This window comes from Capsicum annuum, chromosome 2 (genome assembly GCF_002878395.1).
Source record: "Capsicum annuum cultivar UCD-10X-F1 chromosome 2, UCD10Xv1.1, whole genome shotgun sequence".
Taxonomy (NCBI): Eukaryota; Viridiplantae; Streptophyta; class Magnoliopsida; order Solanales; family Solanaceae; genus Capsicum; species Capsicum annuum.
The window spans coordinates 14,587,378-14,595,543 of record NC_061112.1 but is presented as its reverse complement, the minus strand read 5'-3'; the positions used below and the strand labels follow the sequence as shown (position 1 = coordinate 14,595,543).

Below are 8,166 nucleotides of genomic sequence, written 5' to 3'. Positions count from 1 at the left end.
TGAGAATTCCATAGGTGTCTTCTTGGGGATAGTATATGGAAGTTGTTATTGATAGAGGTGTTACAGAGTGTGGTAAAATTCCAAAGTGGGTTAATTTAATAAAAGTTTGTGTGTGGTTATAATGATAGGCTTGAATGTCATATTGTTATATAAGTGGATGGATGCATTGTGCATTAGTGAATTCCTAGCAAGAGGTTAAAGTTAGTTGTTGAAGTGGTAACCAGTATTAATCTTGAGATGAGAACATCAAATACAAGTAAGGGTAGATAGAACAATGGATCGGTAAAAAGTCAAATAGAATATACAATCACATCACAAGCATAATAAGGTAAACACAATAGAATGATGATGATGATGATGATGTAATGCATGAGGTTATCGCACAACCTCAAGGTCGTCGCACAACCTCTAAGACCATTGCACAATCTCCGTATACATCTACGAGCTAAAGTTTCCCGTTGTAGGATCCATAGGGGTTAGTCAACTCATATATAATCTATATATTTTCTGTTATAAAAAGGTATTATTAATGTTTCTCAGTATTTCCACAAAGGTACCATTATTTCATGAATGAGTATAAGGATGCAATGCACAAAACCAACCACAATGAGTAGTTTCACAACCAACCATAATGAGTGTTTCCATAACTAGCCAATATACCATCACATCATCCAAATATCCACTCATTATTTCCAACCATTCATGAAATTTAACATGATTCATACGTCAATATAGTATGAATACATCACAATACACAATTGGTATGACAATATGTTTTTCATTAAGCAAAACACAGTTATTCTCATGTACACAGCCTATCAACATCACATAGGACCCTACACGGTTACATATAACACAAAATAAATCAAATCCATTAATTACATCACATATAGGCCCCCCACACGGTTACAACACAATAAGATAGCCATTTTTCATGATTAGTTCCCACACCCTTAACATACTTTTGTATACAATTTAACTACCCAACCCAGTCTAAAACAGTTAAGTCATAACCTACCTCGAAGGCCAAAAACCACAATAAAATCCTTCAATCCACAATATTACTCCTTATGAATGAAACCAAAATCAACTAAAACATCACAATATAAAATCTACGTGTCAAAAGGAAGTCAACAATACCCATATTGCCTAGTTTCAAGTCGGGGTCAAAATGGATCCCAAAATAGATTTTTTAAAAAGAAGGAAAAATCTTAATTTTGTTTCAAAAATATGTTTCCCATATTTTTAGGAGTTTACAACTGAAAATACAAGAAAAAATGAGTTAAAATAAGGTCCAAATTGAAAGAAAACTATTTTTAAACTTTATCGGGTAAAATCTTCAAAATCCATTTAAAAGTCAAGAATCAAGGTTGTTTTGAAGATGAAATCGAGGAAAAACTGATAATTATATGATTAGAAACTCATTCAAGTGAAAAAGGAGTGAACTTGGATTTAAATTGGAGAAATACCATTTTTAGGCATTACCGGCCAAAATTTCCCAATTCCATATTTTTATCCAAGTTTTAAACATGAATTTGATGTTTAAAATGGAAGAAATTAGTTGAAAAGATTGTAATGGAGCTTACCCAAGCTTAGAAATAGAGAAAGTTGCTCAAAACTACGAAAACCTATGCTCAAAGTCTCAAAATGGTGAAATATGGAAAAAAAAAATAGGTATTTATATACCCAGGCTTCACAGTCGCGGTCTAGGGTCATGTCGCGGTACCTCACCTTCCAAGGGTACTGCGATCACGAAAAATGTTATGACAATCACTAAACCTCGATTGCAGGACCAATAGTGATCGTGACAGGAGCATTGCGAACGCGGGTGCACCAAATAATTAGTGCACTAGCTGGGGACATGGCACTACTAAAAAAATTATAAAAAGAGATTTAAAATAAGAGACCTCAAAAGTAGGTCGATAATAAGAGACCTCATGAGGTCGTTTATCCCCTCAATTTATTTTTAATTTATTTTTAAATAAAGTGGCCTAATAAAGTCGCTAAATGATAAAAGACTTCAAGAGGTCAAAAATAAAATGCGAGAAAAGTTAGCATCAAAATAATTAAAATTATTTAAAAGAAATTATAAAATATAAAGTGGATCAATAATATTTTAAATAGTGCGACCTCACAAGGTCGCTATTATTTTAATAAATTGATATTATTAAGAATAATTATGAGTTAGTAGTAAAGTAAAAATATTTATTTATTTTTTAATATTTATTATTATATTTAAGATAAATAGAAAACCTAAGAGCAACTCTCTCAACTTCTACCATAATCTCAAATCTGATCCCTTCTCTCTCAAAACTCCTTCAATTTTATTACTTAGGAGTATTTCCTATTTGAAATTTGGAATGTATTCAACCTTGTTGTCCTCATCATCTTGAATTGAAGCACCCTACTTAAATCCAACCCTCTGTCTCAAAGTTCTCTCGTCCAAATCCTAAATCCGTCAGCTTTTTCATTCCAAGTAAGATTGAAAGCTTTGATTTTTCCTTATTTATGTATAGCATAGAAAGTGAATTTAAGCACTTTTTAGGTCTCCTTTAATTTTTTCAAAATGTGAAGATTGTAAATGAATCTTTGGGGATTTTGTTGTCTTGTCTTAGAATTGGGTTTCTATGCTTTCCAATTTCTTGTTCTTGTTTCAAAACTGCATTTTCAGATTGTGAATATATGTTTTTTGATCGAATAGCTGTGGGTTTTATGTGATTTTTCAAATTGATTTCTGAATAGTTGAAGTTTTATGCGATTTTTAGAATTGTGAATCTGATTATCTAGAGAACCTAACAACATATAAGTAAGACATTTTCGCATAAAATCACAAAATAGCTATTTAGGAAGCATTTTTTTTACAAGAGGTTCAACTACCTTTTGTAAATCCAAGGTTGTTTGTGAGCTTTCACAAACTAAAGATGGTTGTTGTATTGGAGGATGACAATGTAGGTGTTTGAATGTGAAAAAAAAGTTACTCATTTTTTGTGGTTAATAGGCAAACAGGATGGATCCAGTCATTTTTTACTTTTATCAAGTTGTTGCTTTTCTATTTTGATTTCTTAATATATAGTTTTTTTTTTTGCTAATGGAAAGAAAAAGACCAGTTTATCATCTTACAGTACTTTCTTTTTTGGTTGGTTGGTTTTTTTAACATATTTAACTGGGCTTAGTGGAGATGAAGAAGAAGCTAAAGATTGGTCATTTACTATAGTCATGCATATAATAATGAAGAGAAAAGAAAAATGAGATATTCATTTATCATAAATGATGTTTTTGATGGATTATTATTGTTTTCTTATTCATTTTTCCAATTTTTGTTGATATAGAAATGGATACTGGAGCGCAATATAATTTAATCAGCCCTTTTAATATTTTGTTACCTAGATTTCAAGTTTTTTTCCCCTAAATTTGTTTAGGAAAGTTGGTGTCTCTGTGTGGGGGGAGTATGTTTGCTTGTTCAATCAAGTTTTGGAATTTAGCTAAGACATCTAAAGATTAAGTTTTTTTAGCTTGTATTACTGGTTGTTCGGAAATAAATTTAAGATCAAAATATTTATTAATCAACAGTTCTAAATCGAGGTCTATCGGAAACAACCTCTTTTCCCCACAAAGGTAGCAATTAGTCTGCATACGTCTTATTCTCCTTGGACCTCACTTGTGGAATTACTCTAGGTATGTTGTTGTTTCAAGACATTGCAGAATAGATACAGATGATTCCTGTAGATAATCCCAACTAGTTTTGAATTATGGTGTAGTTATTGTTGTACTAATTCTGGAATATTACTTTATATCCTTCTGTAATTGTTCTGTCTTTTTGACAATTAATAGGGGAAATGAGCTTTTTAAATTGTTCAAAAATGCACATTCGTTTAACTTTATTTCTTAAAGATCATAATGTTGTTGTGAAACTTGTTTATTTTTATGATTCTGTTTGAACTTGTAATGCACCTTTTGCCTTCATGTTTGTTAGTACTGTTCTGTTTAGAACTCACAATTTCCTGATTGGTAATTCGTGAAAGAAAAATATGAATGCCCTCATTTCTTTTCTATGGATAATCCAACTTTATGAAAGCAAGTTTAGCTTAATGTATTTGGTACTTAAAATCTACGGTGAAGGCAAGGTCTGCTTTGGATTATTTTTCCTTAGGCCAAGGGTCTACTGAAAACACTCTCTACCTCTAAGGTACGGTAAAGGTCAGTATAATCTCTATCTTTCCCAGATCCTACTTTGTGGGACTATACCTTCTTTGTGGGACTATACTGGACATGTTGTTGTTGTTGTAATAAGAGTCATTAGTTTTGCAATATCTATGACTTCCATTTGAACAGTTAGAGGATTGAATTTTTAATTTGATATAGGCCATGTTACAGTGTAAGTTTTGGACTACCTGGTATAGAGAACATTAGTGTTGTTTGTAGATCTAGATGAAGTGCATCCCCGACTTTCTGATTTTACTCATATTGACTAATTTGGCTTCTAGATATTTTTGACCCTTAATTTATCATCCTTCCTAACCTTCTTAAAGCAATCTTTTATCGGCCCATGCTTATATTAGTTCTTCGTGTTTAGATTTCTTCACCTTTAGTCATGGCTCACTATGATTGATGCAAACCTCACTTTGTGTTCTGTTGAGAAAGCATCAAATACACTTCTTCACATTTTGAGCTGAAGGTATATTAGAAACCACCCCTCTACCTCTGTGGTAGGGATAAGATTTGCACATACTTTACTTTACCCTCTTCGACCTTACTTATTGGGAGTACACTACGTATGTTGTGGTGTTAGTCGCTTTCAACATCAACGATAATTGTATTTTTATAACTGTGGTATTCAAGTTAACTTGCACGCTCCTTGACTAAATCTTATGACTATTTATTGAAATTAACAATTTTTTTCAAGCCATAGATTGCCAGACCAGTGTTCTTATTTATGTGTTTCTTCATTTACTTGCTACAGTCAGTTGGCAGCCTAGAAGTGATTATTTATATTTGCATCCTTCTCAAATCTCAAGTGAGGGACAACCTACTGTTTAAGATCCTTCTTATCCAATATCCATAAGGCACCAAAGTAGGAAAAAGCATACTCTATAGGAGAGAAATGATATATTTTTTTTGAAAATTTTGAAAAAGATTTTTTTTTTGTTCAAAGGTTTTCACTTTCAGTTAGTGTTTTACTTTCTCTTGTAGTGAGTATGCCTACAAAAGTTGAGACATAATGTTGTAACATTGACATTTCATTGTGAAGTTACTGAATATAATTTCTGTAAACATGACAAATTGTCCTGCTCTTTTTGCTATTAGTCAGTTTGGCAGTCTTAATAGTGTTGTTATTTTTTGCCTTTTTACCCAGGGGATGATAGGGATATGTCTTGTGTTAAATCTGTTTGCATATTGGTTAACACTAGGAGAGTAGTTAGAGATCTAGATACTTACAACAATATGGTAATAGTGTTATTGTTCTCATCTATGATCTATAGGCTACACAAGAGGAAGAAAAAAGCCCCAAAAAATCCTGATGTTTGGGTTAAGCCACGAGCTCAACTGACCTATGTAAGTTTCTATTTCTAGTAGTAATTACTTTACTTTCTAAATTGACATCTAATATTATTATCATTAAGTTCAGAATCGGTATCCTTTATCCATACAGGATTTTCACCAAACTCTGCCAGAAGATAGTTGAGACCAGCCATTTAACCAAGAGCAAAATGAGAGATACGGTTAGATGCGGTTGGTAGCTCGAGTAGGTATGGATATGCTTACGGCTTGCCTCAACAAACCTTTCGTGAATTTCATTCAGAATTAGAAGGCCTCCGTAGTTCTCCGGATGATGAGTCAAGGGGGTCAATTTTGGCTTCAAAGTAGCAGATTGCTAAGCTATCTAGCGAACCTAAGGCTTAGATGGCTAAACAAAGACAAAGGGATATACAATATGCAGCAATGAAGGCCCAATTCTATGTATTACTTGCTTCGGGTGGGGGATTCCCCCTTGTCCCAGTGATGCAGTTCGTCCTCCTCGACCTCTCCAGTCTCTATCTATTTCACATAGAGTATATGGTCAATCCAGAGGTGTAACTGAGAAGCCCAACAGTGATGAAGATAATGAGGTGTTGTGTTAGATAATCTAAACTAATGTACTTTATGGTGGTTTATTTGAATTATTAAGTGTTTTTGAATGCATGGAAACTTTAAAGCAGTCTGAATAATAGTATTGAATAAATAACTTGCTTCTATGTTATTTTCGTTCAATTTCAAGGTATTTAAATTTGATTTTCATTTAGTATTCATTGGATTATATTTATTATTTCTGTTTGTTGTAGTTTGATTGATTGGTGGGAGCTCTTGGAGCTCGATTTAATTGATTATATTATATATATTATTGAATTGAACTAAAATTGCAGGTCTTTGTAAAAGCTGTTATTGCCACTAGATTTTTATCTTTATTTTTTTTCAGAAAAGAAACCTAATGAGGTTGCTATTTTGCATTTTATTTTTTGAAAAATGCACAAAAGCAACCTTATGAGGTCTCTTTTTCATAATTTTATTTACCACATGCTCAAATAAGAGACTGCAAGAGGCCGTTTAAGCTTTAAAAAATAAAAAAAATAAATTAAATAGAGACCTTATGAGGTCTCCTTTAATAAATTGATAATAATAATAATAATAATAATAAATAGTTTAGAGACCTCACGAGTTATCTTCTTGAAAACCTGAAAAATAACTTAAGTGACCTCGTGAGGTCGCTTTCTAGCGACCTCATAAGGTCTCTTACAAAAAGCGACCCATATTTTAGAAACCATCAATTGAGCTCACTTTTGAAGTCTTCTTTTAGAAAAGAAACCTTTTTTAGGTCTCCTTTTACAGTATTTTTAGTAGTGTAATTTTTTAAGTCTCCACGGGCCCCTCGGAATTCATCCAAAATTTCGTAAATGCAAATGAACTATGCTACCCTATCAATTTTGATGCTCCAGACTTAGTAAAGATATCAGTTTTTTGAAAAAACATCAGTTTCACAAATTTGATCCCTGAAATCCAAAATCACAACTTTCCAAACCGAGGATCGAAATAAGATTTAAAAGTGATGAAACCACACTAACCATGTTACCACTCTAAAATCAACGTTCCGAATCTGTTGGCGCAATTCGTTCTTCTATCGATCGCACGGATCAAAAGATAAGAGCTTAAATCAATTATACGGCTCTCAAAGCCGCCAAAAACCACAAAATCACAAAATGGCACCAAAATACATTGGGACCGTGTCAATCACCTCCACACTCTAAAAATACTACAATGCAACTATGAGAAGGGGTAAAATCGTCCAATCATACATTTTTCATAAAATTTCAGGTGATTACATAAGGAGTTCCCAATAAAGGAAAAAGACATTCTCTAAAACGAACTAACAAAACATGACAAAAAATTGAAACAAATACATAATTTAAATTTTTAGAAATATTGAGAAATTGTTGAACTATCTTTAATTACTATAATGTAACAAAAATAAACAAACCGTAAGAATAAGAAAAAGAAAAAAACAATTACAAATGTTAAGGGTAAATCTCAGGAATAGGCCCAAATTAGGGTGGCTTTCAAAGTTTAGCCCCAAATAAAAAAACTTCCTTAAAATAGTTTTTACCTATTTACAAATATTTTTTTTAACGAAATTATCCCTAACCAATGGAGTAAATTACATAAATGATCCTCATAATGGATAACAACTCCATATTTTTATCCTTCAACTTTTATTTTTTTTCTCTTTTTAATTTTACTTTGATATTTCTTTTTTCTTTTTGATTTTTCTAAACCCTTTTTTTTCTTTTTTCCTCTCAACTTCTTTTTTTATTTATTATTTTACTTTAATTTTTTATTTTTCTTTCCTCTTTTTTTTTGTTCTTTTTAGTTTTTCTCAACCTTTACTTTTTTCTCTTTACACCTCTCAACGTCTACTTTTATAAAAAAAAAAACTTTTTATTTTTTCTTTGATTTTTTTTTCTTTTTAAATTTTTCTCGACCTTTATTTTTATTTGATCTTTTTTTATTATTTTTATCAACCTTTATTTTTTTCCCATTTTCTCTCAACTTCTACATTTTCTTTGATTTTTATTTTTTTAATATTTTTCTTTATTTTCTTCTTTTTTCGTAATTTTTATTATTTTTGTTCTTTTC

General features: G+C 31.6%; 1 long non-coding RNA gene across 1 annotated transcript; it reads left to right on the top strand.

Moving 5' to 3' along the window:
- The first annotated feature begins 2,143 nt into the window (after positions 1–2,143).
- Positions 2,144–6,242, top strand: LOC107853315. The gene is made up of 3 exons (XR_001669729.2): positions 2,144–2,476; positions 5,481–5,553; positions 5,651–6,242. It is a non-coding gene; the product is annotated as an uncharacterized LOC107853315 (long non-coding RNA).
- The last annotated feature ends 1,924 nt before the right edge of the window (positions 6,243–8,166 follow it).